The 17,879-nt window shown below is 43.9% G+C and overlaps 1 protein-coding gene across 8 annotated transcripts in view; it reads right to left on the reverse strand.

Annotated features, from left to right (window-relative positions):
- The window catches only part of cobl (cordon-bleu WH2 repeat protein), a 366,824-nt gene that overhangs the window by 330,868 nt on the left and 18,077 nt on the right, over positions 1-17,879 (reverse strand). The window contains exon 2 of one of the 8 annotated variants that reach the window (XM_072575620.1): positions 1,428-2,631. The exons of the other annotated variants lie outside the window; for them this stretch is intronic. The gene's annotated coding sequence lies outside the window, so the exon portion shown is untranslated. The remainder of the gene's footprint in view (positions 1-1,427; positions 2,632-17,879) is intronic. 8 annotated transcript variants of the gene reach the window in all.

The following is a 17,879-nucleotide window of genomic DNA, read 5'->3' on the forward strand; positions in this document are numbered from 1 at the left end:
ATTGTTCAGCTCACATCCAGTTGCAAAAAGACAGTCTGCAAGTTATCAGTAGAGTTTTCGAGCTTTCAGGCATCAGATCCAGCGCAACAGTATCTACAGGGGATTAGTGGTGCCTATAAGCATGTTTCTCAAACAGGCTGCAAAGCAGAGAGTTTAAAACAGGCCATATAAATTACAACTAAATCACTGAATGCAGGAAGTAAAATAGAAACTGGAATGTATAAATGGGAAAATGACATATAAGAGTGAAAAACAGAGAAGAAAATTGCAAACACCCAAATACCATAATTATTACGACATTTTAAAAAATATTTCTCCAAGTTGCACGAATCCTATCTTTTCCATCTCTGGATGAAATTAGTAAGAACTTACCCAAAGTTAATTGTTACTCTTCGGAGGGTCAGTGTAGATTGGTTGGGCACACTGATTCCGCATTGTAGTGAATCTAATCTAAACGACAGCACTACGAACGTGAAACTATTTCCGAAATTGCAACACTCTCTCCTGACTGAGATTTAATGTCATTTCTAATTGTAATTGTCTTTAAAAAGAACTAATTAGTGTTAATAAAATGAATATATGGAACAGTTGACTGGCTACGAAAGCAACTTTCTTGGTAACATTAGATGTAACTATCTATAGAAGAAATGAAAGTGAGACTGCTTGTTCAATAATGGAGCTCCAATCTAAGGATAACTAAAATACGATTTCGGGAAAATATTTTGACAAAATTCTGTGTGTCCATTTCCTTGCAGTTTGTTCATTTGTTCATTGTTCAAATACTCTATTTGATGCTAAATATTATCCTCCAGTACAGAAAGCACAAAAAAACTCCTCTGATGTTGCTTTTCTTTTCAGCAATCGTGAAATGGGACAACAGGAGAAGTCAGTCACATTTACAAGACTCTACAATTTTACTTCAGAATTAGAATCAAGATACATAGGAACTTCAAAACTATATTACAAAACAGCATAATTATACTGCAACTCTAAGGATGGATCACCTTGGCAGAGTGTAGTTAATATTTTGAGCCACGAGAAAAAGTTTAACTATTTACTACTTACAGACAAAATTATTATTGGGAAAACTTTCTACTCATGCATGTCACATACAGGAAAGGAATTTTGGAAAACAATTTAAAATACTGTTGAGATCCAAGATGGCGATAACCCAGCAAGTCTGAGTCTGTAGTACTCCACCCAAAACTCAGGCAAAGTGGGCTGCCCGCCTCCATTACACCTTCCAAACCATTCAAAATAGCTTTTACCTAATTTGGTCATTCTGCATCTAGTTTGAGTAGTTTGGTGCAGTGCTAAAGAGACTAAAGGAAAGAATGCCCGCTGCTCGCAGCAGGCAGGAACCCTTCCTCAACCCCCTCCCCCTCCAGCAGCAGCAGAGACGTCCACGGCCGCCTCAGGGGACTTACCTACGTTGGCGGGCCTGTTCTCTTTAATTAACAATCTGCAGGAGAAGATCGACGTCTTCATAGAGGAATCCTGGTCCAGGTGGGAATTGTTCTCAGCCGTGCTGCAAAAGCACAACCAAGATTTTGAAAAAAATCAAACATCGCATTGAAGGGGCAGAGCTAAAGGCCGCGACCTCGGAAGGTGATGCAGAGTCGGCCATGGGCCAGGTCCGAACTCTCGAACAACAAGTCCGGGCCGTAGAAGAACACATCAACGACCTCGAGAATCGGAGTCGCCGAAAAAATATTCGTTTGCTGGGCCTTCCCAAATGGGAAGAGGAGGGCCAGTCTGCAGTCTTCTTGGAGTGGCTCCCTCAGATACTAAAGCTGGAGTCTGGGTCAGGCCAGATGTGGGTAGAATGGGCCCACTGGATTGCAACACCCCGCCCGGTCCTGTTCCAGCTTCAGTGTTACAGAGAGAAGCAAATGCTTCTGGCAGCCTCCAGAACCCGTGAGAAGGATCCCCAAGCCATGACATATAAGCAATTTAGGATGATGCTGTTCCAGGATTTCTCCCCAGCTTTGGTCCACAAGAGGAGGGCGTTTGATGAAACGAAGAAGCATCTAAGGGACTTAAACATCCAGTATTCCTTACATTACCCAGCGACATTGCGTTTTAGCCACAAAGGATCCGTCTATAACTTTGGATCGCCAGAGAAGGCCAAAGAATTTTTGGACTCTCTTAAATAGACTGTAAGAATGAATCCTTGTGGTCAATGAGGCATTTTTGCAAGAGTACTGCGGGTATATCTCCTAGATCCAGACAATTGGTGGATTTGAATAAGGAGCTAGAATTAGTAGATGTGTGGAGGTGCCTTCAGCCGCAAGGCAGAGATTTTCCTTTTTATTCTAATCCACATAAGTGTCACATTAGAATTGATATGTTTTTGCTCCCTCTATTTTTCTGAATTCCACAATACGTAATATAATAATCTCTGATCATGCTGCAGTGTACATGGAAACCAGGACGAAGGACAATGAAACGACCCCCCCACATTGGTGTATGGATTTTTTTTTAATGAAGGATAATAAGTTCGTAAAATATCTTGCTCAAGAATTCAAAACCTTTTTTGGAAATTAACTCCGGTAAAGCCAGTAACCCGTTGGTGATGTGGGAGACCATTAAGGCCGATGCGCGGGGTCTGATTATTTCATACTCGGCGACCTAAAAAAAACAAAAGGGAGAACAACTGCGTTTACTCGAGGCTCGCTTGAAGGCAGCTGAGTTAGCTTATGTTGATAGCCCTTATGTTGCTAAATTACAAAGGATTACAGCCCTTCGGACAGCCCTGAATACTGCACTTACCCAAACGACAAAGAGAGAAATATTATTTACAAAGCAAAGATTATATGAATATAGTGATAAGCCTGGTAGATACCTAGCGTATCTTGAAAGGAAAAAAAAGTCCCTCAAGCTATCATGTCCATTAGGGAAATAACTGATACTTTGACTCATGATCATAAAAGGATCAGCACAATCTTCAGAGAGTTTTACTCTGATTTGTATAAATCGCAGGACTGTGAAGACAGAGCTAGGAAAATGGAGTCCTTTTTTAAAAGCCTGGCCTTTCCGGACTTAACCTCAGAACAGGTATCGATTTTGAATGCTCCCCTGACAACCCAGGAAGTCCTTGACGCAATCAAGCAGCTTCAGAGCGGTAAAGCACCTGGCCCAGATGGATTCCAGAATGAATTCTACAAAGAGTTTACAGGAATACTAGCTGGTAAAAACAATGACTGCAGATGCTGGAAACCAGATTCTGGATTAGTGGTGCTGGAAGAGCACAGCAGTTCAGGCAGCATCCAACGAGCAGCGAAATCGATGTTTCGGGCAAAAGCCCTTCATCAGGAATAAAGGCAGTGAGCCTGAAGCGTGGAGAGATAAGCTAGAGGGTGGGGTGGGGAGAAAGTAGCATAGAGCACAATAGGTGAGTGGGGGAGGGGATGAAGGTGATAGGTCAGGGAGGAGAGGGTGGAGTGGATAGGTGGAAAAGGAGATAGGCAGGTAGGACAAATCCGGACAAGTCATGGAGACAGTGCTGAGCTGGAAGTTTGGAACAAAGGTGAGGTGGGGGAAGGGGAAATGAGGACACTGGTGAAGTCCACATTGATGCCCTGGGGTTGAAGTGTTCCGAGGCGGAAGATGAGGCATTCTTCCTCCAAGTGTCTGGTGGTGAGGGAGCGGCAGTGAAGGAGGCCCAGGACCTCCATGTCCTTGGCAGAGTGGGAGGGGGAGTTGAAATGTTGGGCCACGGGGCGGTGTGGTTGATTGGTGCGGGTGTCCCGGAGATGTTCCCTAAAGCGCTCTGCTAGGAGGCGTTCAGTCTCCCCAATGTAGAGGAGACCGCATCGGGAGCAACGGATACAATAAATGATATTAGTGGATGTACAGGTAAAACTTTGATAGATGTGGAAGGCTCCTTTAGGGCCTTGGATAGAGGTGAGGGAAGAGGTGTGGGCACAGGTTTTACAGTTCCTGCGGTGGCAGGGGAAAGTGCCAGAATGGGAGGGTGGGTTGTAGGGGGACATGGACCTGACCAGGTAGTCACGGAGGGAACGGTCTTTGCGGAAGACGGAAAGGGAAATATATCCCTGGTGGTGGGGTCTTTTTGGTGGTGGTGGAAATGTCGGCGGATGATTTAGTTTATGCGAAGGTTGGTAGGGTGGAAGGTGAACACCAGGGGCGTTCTGTCCTTGTTACGGTTGGAGGGGTGGACGAGATGCATTGGAGGGCATCTTTCACCACGTGGGAAGGGAAATTGCAGTCTCTAAAGAAGGAGGCCATCTGGTGTGTTCTGTGGTGGAACTGGTCCTCCTGGGAGCAGATTCGGCGGAGGCAGAGGAATTGGGAATACGGAATGGCATTTTTGCAAGAGGTATGGTGGGAAGAGGTGTAATCCAGGTAGCTGTGGGAGTCGGTGGGTTTGGAAAAAATGGCAGTGTCAAGTAGGTCATCATTAATGGAGATGGAGAGGTCCAGGAAGGGGAGGGATGTGTCAGAGATGGTTCAGGTAAATTTAGGGTCAGGGTGGAATGTGTTGGTGAAGTTGATGAATTGCTCAACCTCCTCGCGGGAGCACGAGGTGGCGCCAATGCAGTCATCAATGTGGTGGAGGAAGAGGTGGGGAGTGGTGCCAGTGTAATTACGGAAGATCAACTGTTCTACATAGCCAACAAACAGACAGGCATAGCTGGGGCCCATACGCGTGCCCATGGCTACCCCTTTGGTCTGGCGGAAGTGGGAGGATTCGAAGGAGAAATTGTTAAGGGTGAGGACCAGTTTGGCCAAACGAATGAGCAGTTCGGTGGAAGGGTACTGTTGGGGACGTCTGGAGAGGAAAAAACGGAGGGCTTGGAGGCCCTGGTCATGGCAGATGAAGGTGTAGAGGGATTGGATATCCATGGTGAAGATGAGGCATTGGGGGCCAGGGAAACGGAAGTCTTGGAGGAGGTGGAGGGCATGATGGTGTCTCAAACGTATGTGGAGAGTTCCTGGACGAGGGGGGATAGGACAGTTTCAAGGTAGGTAGAGATGAGTTCACTGGGGCAGGAGCATGCTGAGACAATGGGTCGGCCAGGGTGGTCAGGCTTGTGGATCTTGGGAAGGAGGTAGAACCGGGCAGTGTGGGTTTCCCGGGCTATGAGGTTAGAAGCTGTGGGTGGGAGATCTCCTGAGGTGATGAGGTTCTGTATAGTCTGGGAGATGATGGTTTGGTGATGGGGGGTGGGGTCATGGTCGAGGGAGCAGTAGGAAGAGGTATCCTCGAGTTGGCGTTTGGCTTCAGCGGTGTAGAGGTCAGTGCGCCAGACTACCACTGCACCCCCTTTATCCGCTGGCTTGATGGTGAGGTTGGGATTGGAGCAGAGGGATTGGAGGGCTGCGCGTTATAAGGGTGAGAGGTTGGCTTGGGGGAGGGGGGGTAGACAGGTTGAGGCGGTTAATGTCCCGGCAGTTGGAAATGAAGAGGTCGAGGGCAGGTAATAGGCCAGCATGGGGTGTCCAGGTGGATGCAGTGTGTTGGAGGTGGGTGAAGGGGTCCTCGGAAGGTGAGCGGGAGTCCTGATTGTGAAAGTAAGCTCGGAGGCGGAGGCGACGGAAGAATTGTTTGACGTCACGGCGTGTATTAAATTCATTGATGGGTGGACGGAGGGGGATGAAGGTGAGTCCTTTGCTGAGGACTGATCGTTCGTCCTCAGTGAGGGGGAGGTCTACAGGGATGGTGAAAACTCGGCAGAGCTGGGAGCTAGGATCTGGTGTGGATGTGAAGCTGGGGGTGGGGGCGTAACCTGTAACTGGAGTGGGCGTGGTGGTGGGGGGAATTGGGGTGGAGTCATGAGCAGGGGTAGTGTTCCCCTCGGGGTTCTGGGGGGTGGGGATAGTGACAGTGTGGTCTGTGGGGGGCGTGTCAGCAGAATGCAGGTGAGTGGCGCTGGTGGGGGCGGAAGTGGTGGTGACCACGGCAGTAGGGGTGGCGGAAGTCACTGAGCGTGTGGCATCAACGATGATGTGAGGGGCGGAAGTGATGTCACGTGTCATGCATGAGGAATTGTGAGGGGTGGAAGTTGTTGTGGGAGAGGCCATGATGGGGGAGGAAGTGACATCATCAATCAGCGTGGGGGTGGCAGCTGCATCAGCCGCATGGCTAATGGTGTCTGATTAATTTCCAAGGCCGGGGGAATCTTCTGGAATGTTTGAGGAGTGCTGGTTATGGAGGTGGGTAGATAAAAGTTTGTTGTACTTACAGTTTTTGATGTTTGAGATGGAATTGAAATACTGTTTGTTGAGAGTATGAATTCTCCTAAGAATGTAGTACAGAGTGGGTCCTTTGCAATTCTGAGAGAGTGTGGCCCTCAGCTGAGGCAGGGCTGACTGTAGAGAGGTTAGGTACCGGTGCATTGCTGCGAGCGTGGAACGGAGGATCTTTTTTTGTTTTTGAATCTGTACTCTGTACTGTTTGTCCTGTTCGGGTCCGAACTCTGCTGGTTTAAAGGTGGTCCGGAGTCCGTGTGGGATGAGTTGGTTACGGAGGCAGGCAGTGAGGAAGCAAATGTGGCTGTGGTAGCAAGTTTGTTTCAGGACATGGTTGAAGAGCTTCAAGGCAGAGGAAATGACCTGGGAGTTGCAGTGGGAGAGGGACTTCCTGAGATTCTTGTAGAGGGAGGAGGAAAGCTTCTTCAAGGCAGGCATCCTTGCAAGAGGATTCACAGTAGGGTTAAAATCAAACAGGTAAAAATAATAACTGCAGATGCTGGAAACCAGATTCTGGATTAGTGGTGCTGGAAGAGGACAGCAGTTCAGGCAGCGTCCAAGGAGCAGCGAAATCAATGTTTCGGGCAAAAGCCCTTCATCAGGAATAAAGGCAGAGAGCCTGAAGCGTGGAGAGATAAGCTAGAGGAGGGTGAGGGTGGGGGTGGGGAGAAAGTAGCATAGAGTACAATAGGTGAGTGGGGGAGGGGATGAAGGTGATAGGTCAGGGAGGAGAGGGTGAAGTGGATAGATGGAAAAGAGATAGGCAGGTAGGACAAGTCCGGAGCTACTAGCTGGTGCACTTATAGACATGTATAGCCACTCATAAGGTCAGAGCTGCCTTCCCCTTTCGTTGAGAGGCGAATATCACTCTCATTCTCAAAAAAGGAAAGACCCCAGAAGATTGCGCATCATACAGACCAATATATTTATTAAATGTATATTTTAAAATTCTTTCTAAAACATTAGCATTGAGGTTGGAGAGGGTGTTACCACACATCATAAAAGAGGACCAGACAGGGTTTATCAAGGGCCGTAGATCATCTAATAATATTAGAAGGGTTTTGAATGTGATTCAAGTCTGTCATCAGGAAGAATACTGGGAATAGTAGTCTCGTTAGATGCGGAGAAGGCATTTGACCGAGTTGAATGGTCATACCTGTTTTACATACTGGAAAAGTTCTGTGTTGGAAAGGTATTCGCTAAATGGGTCTCAATATTGTATAATGACCCCAAAGCGGCCGTGATTACCAATGGCTTAGGCTCGGATAGCTTCAGTATGGATAGGGGCTGCCATCAGGGTGGTCCTGTCTCACTATTGTTATTTACGCTAATAATTGAGCCATTAGCGGAAGTTATACGGGCTGATTCTAATATGATAGGTCCAAGGGTTGGTATGGGTAAACATAAAATTATCCTTTATGCAGATGATGTTCTCCTTTTTCTGAGTAATCCTTTGATGTCCATGCCCCGCCTGATCCAAGTAATTAATTTATTTAGTGTGTTTTCAGGTTACAAAATTAATTTCACAAAATCGGAGGCCATGTCGATGGGCGGTCTCGCTAGTATGTCCCACTTATCGGACGGATCACGCTTTCACTTTCAGTGGTCCCTGGAGGGTTTTTTATATTTAGGTATTTTTATCACCCCAATATTTGGCCAGTTGTATAAAGCTAATTTTGTACATCTATTGGAGAGGATAAGGCAGGACCTTCAACACTGGGGGGATCTTCCAATATCTTGGTTAGGCAGAATAGCTCTAATTAAAATGAATATTTTGCCCCGTCTTCTATACCCTATGAGAATGCTCCCTGTGATGCTACCGAGGCCGGCATTGCGCATACCATATGGTTAGCTTGGTTCTGTCATCTGGAATCATAGACAGTCCCTTATTAAATTAAGAAAGCTGCAACTTCTACAAGCAAGGGGAGGGCTAGATTTTCCAGACTTTAGGAGGTATCAGCTGAGTTCTCTATTAAGCTACATAGCTGATTGCGGGTCACACGAAACCCGATCACTCTGGATGGACATCGAGGCCTCTCAAGCAAAGTGCCCCCTTATTAATCTCCTATTTTTAGGTAAAATGAAAACCATTATGGACCATTATAAAAACCCTATTGTATTAAACACAATTAAAGCCTGGAGGGTAATGCGGCAAAATGAGGGCAACTCACAAAAAACCTCCCCTTATACTCCTATAGTGGGAGCATGGGGTTTTCAACTGGGGCTCATAGACGCCACACTTAAATCCTGGGTATTTCTTGCTTAGGGGATTTGTTTGATGGGGAGGTGATGTCTTTTGAACAGTTATACCAGAAATTTGGACTACCTAATGGAGACCTCTTTCGGTACTTCCAAATTCGAGATTACATACAGAAGAAGACTACGTTATTAGATTGCTCTTATAAATCAGATAGGGAACAAAGAGTGTTGCGGCCAGTGGGTTTACCCTCGGTCAGCACTCTTTATCACTCACTACATAACGTAGTATCGGAAGACATGGAAAGATTGTTTAAAACATGGAATCAGGAATTGGGGTTGGAAATCTCTTCAGAAATGTGGGACGACATTTGGGAAAATGCCAGAAAGATCTCTATCTGTAATAGACCCAAGCTACTTAATTAAAGATACTCCATCAGACTCATATAGCACCAGAACGATTGGCAAAATTTAGGGCAGGAGCATCTCCAATGTGTCCTAAACGTAAAATTGAGGTCGGCACTCTCACACACTTATGGACATGTCACAAGATCCGTAAATACTGGGTCAGAGTAGCAAATGCTTTGACAGAAATCTTGGAAGCAGAAATTAGGGTGGATCTCGTATCTCTTCTCCTGGGCTTTTCTAGCCTGCCCTTCCTGGATGTACATGGGAAGAAATTAGTTTCCATTCTTTCCTTTTGTGCAAGGGAAAATATCTTAGTAAACTGGAGAGCTGAAGGCCCTCCAGGACTTTCGAATTGGTATCGGTTGATCATGGAATGTATTCCCCTTGGCTTCCTTACAAACATGGAGCACCAAAAAACTGAATTATTTTATAAAATATGGCAGCCCTTTCTGAACAATATCGATATAGATATCTCGGCCATTTTGTCAATGGCTTTTATCTAGTTGTGGTAACTGTTCTGGCTGGTCCGGGGGCCCCCGGGGGGAGGACACCCGTACGAATACGGGTTTTATTATGACTTGATGTTAATTCGTTCTGAGCATGTACCTCATTATTTAATTATTATGTTATCCCTTTTTTTCTCGTCTTTTTAAGTAATGTAAGATATTTTATTCCATGTTCTGTTAGTTATAGGTTAGATTAGTAATTAGTTGAGTGTTTTTTTTCTTTTTCTTTTCTCTTTGTTTGCTAAGTTTTGGCCATTATTTATTTAATATCTAATTGTATATTAATGTTTATATTTGTGTGCATTATTTTGTAAGTTTGTAATAATGTTATAAAAAAATTTTCTTTTTCTTCAATAAAAATATCTATCAAAAAAAATACTGCTAGAGTTGGCTCATCCATGAACACTGCTCCACTACTTGTACAGCTCTGATTCAGAAAGTGTGGTGCTGGAAAAGCACAGCCAGTCAGGCAGCATCCGAGGAGCAGGAGAGTCGACATTCCAAGCACAAGATCTTCATCGGGAACATTCCTGATTAAGAGTTTATGCTCAAAACGTTGACTCTCCTGCTCCTCGGATGCTGCCTGACCGGCTGTGCTTTTCAAAAGCCACACTTTTTGACTCTGATCTCCAGCATCTGAAGTCCTCACTTTCTCCAATTCTGACTGATCCCAATTTCAGACACAAGATCCTAGATATTGATTGCCAGGAATTAAATGACCAATTTCACTGAATGTTCAGTCCACAGCATAAACCTGATCCTTTTACTAAGCCTTGATACTGTATTAAAGTTGTCATCAAATGACTATTTTCATATGCTGGTACTAATTTATGTTCTCCATGACTAGGTTTCAATACACAAATGAAAAATTAGAAATCTAGAAGGCAATCTATAGTATTAAATAAAATTGTCAATTCTCATTTGCATGCCACGCATGTGCCACCGTTGAAGATTTTGGTGCATTTCTTGTTCAAACTGAAAAATTATAAAATTTCTCAAAAAAGCAGAGTTTGCAAGTATTTTTTCATCATTTAATTCTGTCCTTCTTTGGTGCCTATTAATTATTATCTATTAAATTACACATCAGTGAGGGAGAAAACATTACATTCCCACTACCAAAACACCAATGAGTACTTGTGGTGAAAACCTGTTGTTATAACCACATCTGTCCTTATTCAACCATTTTTATTTCACAACACAGTCATATTCAAATAGGGAAAAAGGAGCACAACCACATATGCGTAATACTTTTCCTGCGATCCTCCACAGGATGGAACTAGATCTACAGTGCCATCAGATCACATGAAACTTGAGCCTGGATCTATAATTTGTCTTCCCTTACCATCTTTTATTTCTAGTATGGTCACAAGGATCAGTTGCTCTTCATGCACAAGAGTACAGATTTTCCTTGAAAACAGAATCACATGTAGACAAGATGACGAAGAAGGCGTTTGGCATGCTTGTCAGAACATGGAGTACAAGAGTGGGGATGTCATGTTGTAGCTGTACAGGTCATGGTGAGCCACTCTTAGAATACTGCTTACAATTCTGGTCACCCTTCTATCGAAAAGGTATTGCTACATTTGACAGGGTGCAGAAAAGATTTACAAGGATTTTGCTGGGACTGGAGAGATTCAGTTATAGGGAGAAGCTGAATAGGCTTTTTTCCTTGGAGTGTCAGAGACTCAGGGTGACCTTATAGTTTTACAAAATTATGAGGAGCATGGACTGGGTGAATAGCCAAGGTCTTTTTCCTAGAGTAGGAGAGTGCAAAACGAGACAGCATAGATTTAAAGTGGGACGGAAAAGTTTTAAAAAGGACCTAAGAGGTAACTTTTTCACATAGAGGATGGTGCGTGTATGAAACGAGCTGCCAGAGGAAGTGGTGGAGGTGGGTACAATTACAATATTTAAAAGGCCTCTGGATAGGTATATGAATACGTTGGGTTTAAAAGGAGCAAAGCTAAATGCTGGCAAATGGGACTAGATCAGATTAGGATGTCTGCTTGGCACAGACAAGTTGGAGCAAAGGATCTGTTTCTGTGCTGTATGACTCTATGACTTTATTACACAAACCACCTCAGCTGATAATTCTGTTACACTGTGATAGCCAGGAACCTCAATTAGGAGTATATCATTTCTTGTGATTCTCTCACTTCTTTCCCTTCAGATAGGTTCCCCTTTGAACACCACATTTGTCAGCGTTGCCAGATCTTCCACCTCTTTTATCATAAGATTCCACAATCAAAAACATGTAAGACGCCCCTCTCACTAACTGCTCAAACAAGTCTCAGCTTTATCTATGTGAAAACCTATAACTTTTACCTTGGCACATTTCCATGCAAACATGCAACTTGAGATACATGTTCATAAATCTTCTCCCACACCACCATTCAAAGCCTAATACTTCGATCTGTGAATTGGGTTTGTGTATCTTCTCCCCATTTCTACCTTGCATTATTCACAGTTCAATATCCAGTCTACTTTCAACAAAGAAGGGAAACAAATACGACACAACTCCCCAGCCAAAGGTTTTGGTCTATGTTGGAGTTACTGTTAATGATCAACTTCAAGTATGGGTTGAGTACAGGTTTTTTGATAGTTTATTCAAGTGTACCTGGTTTCACAGTCCACTCTAGACTATCCAGAATGAAAACTGAGGAACATGGAAAAACACAGTATATTTATACTATTCTTAGCTATACAAGCTACTCATTATCCAGCTTCCGATCTCGGTGCATACAAACAAGTCGTTCTAAAGTATAGGTTAATGTCATTCATGTATCTTTTACCGAGTCAAGGATCGATTAGTCTTATCCTAGCCTGGTACTGTTTTGCCAATTTCTTATCAGTGTCGGTCATTTCCCTGCCATTCACTTCTTTCTTACTCTCTGGAATCTCTGGAATGTTTTGTTAACTGATATTGTTGTACAGAGTTCATGTTCAGATTTCTGTTGACAACAGTCCTTAGACTGTACAAGGTTTGTCTTGTTCAAAGCTTGCCTCGGAATACTTATTGCATACATGAATTCAGAATTTAAAATGTAAAACCTAACTACTTTTAAGAGTTATTTTTCTAATTCACACATGGGATGTGGCGTCGCTATCTGGGTCAGCATTTATTGCCCATCTATAGTTGCTCTCAGGAAGGTGCCTTCTTGAATTATTTCAGTCCATGTGCTATTGGTAGACCCATAATGCTGTTATGGAAGAAATTCCAAGACATAACCTGATGACACTGAATGAACGGCGATGCATTTCCCAATCAGAATAGTGAGCAATTTGGAGATGAACTTGCAGATGATGCTGTTCCCATCTATCTGCTTCCTTGTCCTTCTGGATGGAAGTGGTTGTGGATTTGGAAAGAATTTGGATTTGGGCAGCACAGTGGTTAGCACTGCTGCCTCACAGCACCAGAGACCCGGGTTCAATTCCTGCCTCAGGTGACTGACTGTGTGGAGTTTGCACATTCTCCCCGAGTCTGCATGGGTTTCCTCCGGGTGCTCTGGTTTTCTCCCACAGTCCAAAAAATGTGCAGGTTAGATGAACTGGCCATGCTAAATTGCCCGTAGTGTTAGGTAAAGGGTAAATGTAGGGGAATGGGTCTGGGTGGGTTGCGCTTCAGCGGGTCGGTGTGGACTTGTTGGGCCGAAGGGCCTGTTTCCACACTGTAAGTAATCTAATCAAACCTTGGTTAACTTCTGCAGTGCACCTTGTATATCTGAGCATCAGTGGTGGAGAAAATTGATTTTTGTGGATGTGGTTCAAATTAAGCCGGTTGCTTTGACCTGGATGATGTCAAGCATCTTTAGTATTATTGGAGCTTGACTCATCCAGGCAAATGGGGAGCATTCAATCACACCTCTGATATGTACCTTCGACATTATGGACAAGCTCTGGGGAATCAGAGTGTGTTATTCGCTGCAAGATTCCGAGCTTCTGACCTGCTCTTGAAGCCACAACACTTGCATTTATATGGCTAGTCCAGTTGAGTTTTCGGTGAACGGTAATCCGCCAGGATGGTGATAGTGGGTGATTCAGTGATGGTAATGTCACTGAATGTCAAGGGGCAATGGTTAGATTGTGTCTCATTGGAGATGTTTATTGCCTGGTCTTTGTTACTTGCAATTTTTCAGCCCAAGCCTGGATACTTTCCAGGTCTTGCTGCATTTGGACATAGACTATTTCAGTAATAGAGGAGCCACAAATGGTCCTAAACATCAATATTTTTTCAATGATCATCCCCATTTCTAACCTTATGACAGAGGGAAGGTTGTTGATGAAACAGATAAAAATGGTTGAGTCGAGGACACTATACTGAGAAACTCCGACAGAGATATCTGGATTTGGGATGACTGACCTCCAACAACCACAACCATCATGCTCAGATATGACTGCAACCTGGGGAAGGTTCTTCCCAAGATTCCCATTGACTCCAGTTTTATGAAAGTTCTTTGATGCCAAACTTATTCAAATGTGACCTTGATGCCAAGGGCAGTTACCCGCACCTCTGAAAATCAGCTGTTTTGTCCATGTTTGAACAAAAGCTATAATGAGATTAGGAGCTGGGTGGTCCTAGCAGAACCCAAACAGAACATCAGTGCGTGGGTTTTTGCTGAGCAGGAGCTGCTCAATATTAATGCAACCTTTTATCATTTTACTAATAATCAAGAATAGACGGATAGGCCAGGTTGAATTTGTCCTGCTTTTTGTGTATAGGACATTCCTGAGCATTTTCCACATTGGCAGGTAGATGCAAGTATTATAGCTGCACTGGAATGGCTTGACAAAGGGTATGACAAGTTCTGGAACATAAACTTTCAGTACTATAGCCTTTGCATTATCTACTGCCTCCAACCATTTCTCAGAATCACATGAAGAGAATTGAACTGGCCAAAGACTGGTATCTAATGTTTGTGACCTCTGGAGGAGGCAGAGATGGATCATTCACTCAGCATTTCTGGTTGAACACTTCTGCAAATGCTTCAGCTTTATCTTTTGCACTGTTGTTCTGAGCTCCCACTGCCTTGAGAATGGAGATATTTGTGGAAGCTCCTTTGTGATCCCCGTGCTTCCAGCCACTTGTCATTTCAATTTCCCATTACACTCAAACCTCATTTTTTGACTGTCTGCAAAGTGCTAACAATGCTCAACTAAAACTGGAACCTACAAATTTGCTATCATAAAATCTGAATATTCATCAGTCATTTTCCATAAAATAATGACTGAGAAACTTTAAACGTACCATTTGCAACTGGTCATTTCTGGTAAAGAAAGGTTGACTATCTTGGAGTTCCTATCCCAATCAATGGGAATTTCAATTAGAACACTGAAAATAAATTTGCTCTCAGATGCTGACAGACTTGCTTCGTAAATTCATGACTCCCTATTTTTAACTCCGATTTCAAGAACATATAAATATTCATTTTTCTTTATTTCCAGTGCAGATTACTGAGCTCACAACATTCCTGAAGTCACCTGATTTATGACAATCTGAAATTATAATACTTCACATCCATTCCTTTACACTAATCTTTCATGAAGTTTTCAGAAAGTGACAAGTGCACAGAAAGTAAGTCACAAACTCTGCAAGTCGTCTGCCATAACTTCTGAAGATGTCCAAAACCCCAGGAGAACTGAGGCACTGCTTCAGCAGGCTTTCTACCAAAATTGTAAGAGATAGAGTCATAGAGATGTACAGCATGGAAACAGACCCTTTGGTCCAACCCGTCCATGCTGACCAGATATCCCAACCCGATCTAGTCCTACCTGCCAGCACCCAGCCCATATCCCTTCAAAACTTTCCTATTCATATACCCATCCAAATGCCTCTTAAATGTTGCAATTATACCAGCCTCCACCACTTCCTCTGGCAGACAATTCCATACACATACCATCCTCTGCATGAAAACATTGCCCCTTAGGTCTCTTTTATATCTTTCCCCTCTCACCCTAAACCTATGCCCTCTAGTTTTGGACACCCCAACCCAGGGAAAAGCCTTTGTCTATTTATCCTATCCATGCCCCTCATAATTTTGTAAACCTCTATAAAGTCACCTCTCAGCCTTCGATGCTCCAGGGAAAACAGACCGAGCCTGTTCAGCCTCTCTCCATAGCTCAAAGCCTCCAACCTTGGCATCATCCTTGTAAATCTTTTCTGAACCCTTTAAAGTTTCACAACATCTTTCCGATAGGAAGGAGACCAGAACTGCACGCAATATTCCAACAGTGGACTAACCACTGTCCTGTACAGCCGGACTACGACCACACAACTCCTGTACTCAATACTCTGACCAATAAAAGAAAGCATACCAAACGCCTTCCTCACTATCCTATCTACCTGCGACTCCACCTTCAAGGAGCCATGAACTTGCACTCCAAGGTCTCTTTGTTCAGCAATACACTTTAGGACCTTACCATTAGAGTGTACAAGTCCTGCTAAGGTTTGCTTTCCCAATATGCAGCGACTCACATTTATCTAAATTAAACTCCATCTGCCACTTCTCAGCCCATTGGCCCATCTGGTCAAGATCCTGTTGTCATCTGAGGTAACCTCCTTCGCTGTCCACTACACCTCCAATTGTGGTGTCAGCTGCAAACTTATGGCGGCACGTGGCTCACAGCTCCAGGGACCCAGGTTCAATTCCTGCCTCGGGCAACTGTCTGTGTGGAGTTTGCACATTCTCCCTGTACCTGCGTGGGTTTCCTCCGGGTGCTCCGGTTTCCTCCCACAATCCAAAGATGTGCAGGTTAGGTGAATTGGCCATAGTAAATTACCTGTAGTGTTAGGTGCATCTGTCAGGAGTAAATGTTAGGTGCATTTGTCAGGAGAATGGTTCTGGATGGGTTGGCCTTTGGAGGGTCACTGTGGACTTGTTGGGCCATAGGGCCTGCTTTCACACTGTATGTAATCTAATAACCGTACCTCTTATGCTCGCATCCAAATCATTTATGTAAATGACAAAAAGTAGAGGACCCAGCCCGATCCTTGTGGCACTCCACTGGTCACAGGCCTCCAGTCTGAAAAACAACCCTCTTCTACCTTTGAGCCAGTTCTGTATCCAAATAACTAGCTCTCCCTTTATTCCATGAGATCTAACCTTGCTAACCAGCCTCCCATGGGGAACCTTATCGAACACCTTACTGAAGTCTACCACTCTGCCCTCACCAATCCTCTTTGTTAGTTCTTCTAAAACCTCAATCAAGTTTGTGAGACATGATTTCCCATATACAAAGCCATGTTGACCATTCCTTATCAGTCCTTGCCTTTCCAAATACATGTACATCCTGTCCCTCAGGATTCCTTCCAACAACTTGCCCACCACCAACATCAGGCTCACTGGTCTATACATCCCTGGCTTGTCCTTACCACCCTCCTTAAATAGTGACACCACATTAGCCAACCTTCAGTCTTCCGGCACCTCACCTGTGACTATCGATGATACAAATATCTCAGCAAGAGGCCCAGCAATCACTTCCCACAGAGTTCTAGGGTACACCTGCTCAGGTCCTGGAGATTTATCCACTTTTATGCGTTTCAAGACATCCAGCACTTCCTCCTCTGTCATATGGATATTTTGCAAGGTGTCACCATCTATTTCGCTACTTTCTATATCTTCTATATCCTTTTCCACAGTAAATACTGATGCAAAATACGCGTTTAGTATCTCCCCATTTTCTGTGGCTCCATACAGAGGCTGCCTTGCTGATCTTTGAGGGGCCCTTCTCTCTCCCTAGTTATCCTTTTGTCCTTAATGTATTTGTAAAATCCCTTTGGATTCTCCTTAACTCTATTTGCCAAAGCTAACTCATGTCCCCTTCTTGCCCTCCTGATTTCCCTCTTAAATACACTCCTACTCTCTTTGTACTCTTCTAAGGATTCACTCGATCTATCCTGTCTATACCTTACATATGCTTCCTTTTTTTTAACCAAACCCTCAATTTCTTTAGTCATCCAGCATTCCCTATACCTACCAGCCTTTCCTTTCACCCTAACAGGAATATACTTTCTCTGGATTCTCGTTACCTCATTTCTGAAGGCTTCCCATTTTCCAGCCGTCCCTTTATGGCGAACATCTGCCCCAAATCAGCTTTCAAAAGTTCTTGCCTCAAACTGTGGAAATTGGCCTTTCTCCAATTTAGAAATTCAACTGTTAGATCTGGTCTATCCTTTTCCATCACTATTTTAAATCTAATAGAATTATGGTTGCTGGTCCCAAAGTGCTCCCCCACTGACACCTCAATTACCTACCCTGCCTTATTTCCCAAAAGTAGGTCAAGTTTTGCACCTTCTCTACTAGGTAAATCCAGATACTGAATCAGAAAATTTTCTTGTACACACTTAACAAATTCCTCTCCATCTAAATCCTTAACGCTATGGCAGTCCCAGTCTATGTTCGGAAAGTTAAAATCCCCTACCATAAACACCCAAGTATTCTTACGGATAGCTGAAATCTACTTACAAGTTTGTTTCTCAATTTCCCTCTGACTATTAGGGGGTCTATAATACATGTTTAAAATCAGCATTACTTGAAAAGTGAATACAATACATTA

Source organism: Chiloscyllium punctatum, chromosome 8, assembly GCF_047496795.1.
Source record: "Chiloscyllium punctatum isolate Juve2018m chromosome 8, sChiPun1.3, whole genome shotgun sequence".
Taxonomy (NCBI): domain Eukaryota; kingdom Metazoa; phylum Chordata; class Chondrichthyes; order Orectolobiformes; family Hemiscylliidae; genus Chiloscyllium; species Chiloscyllium punctatum.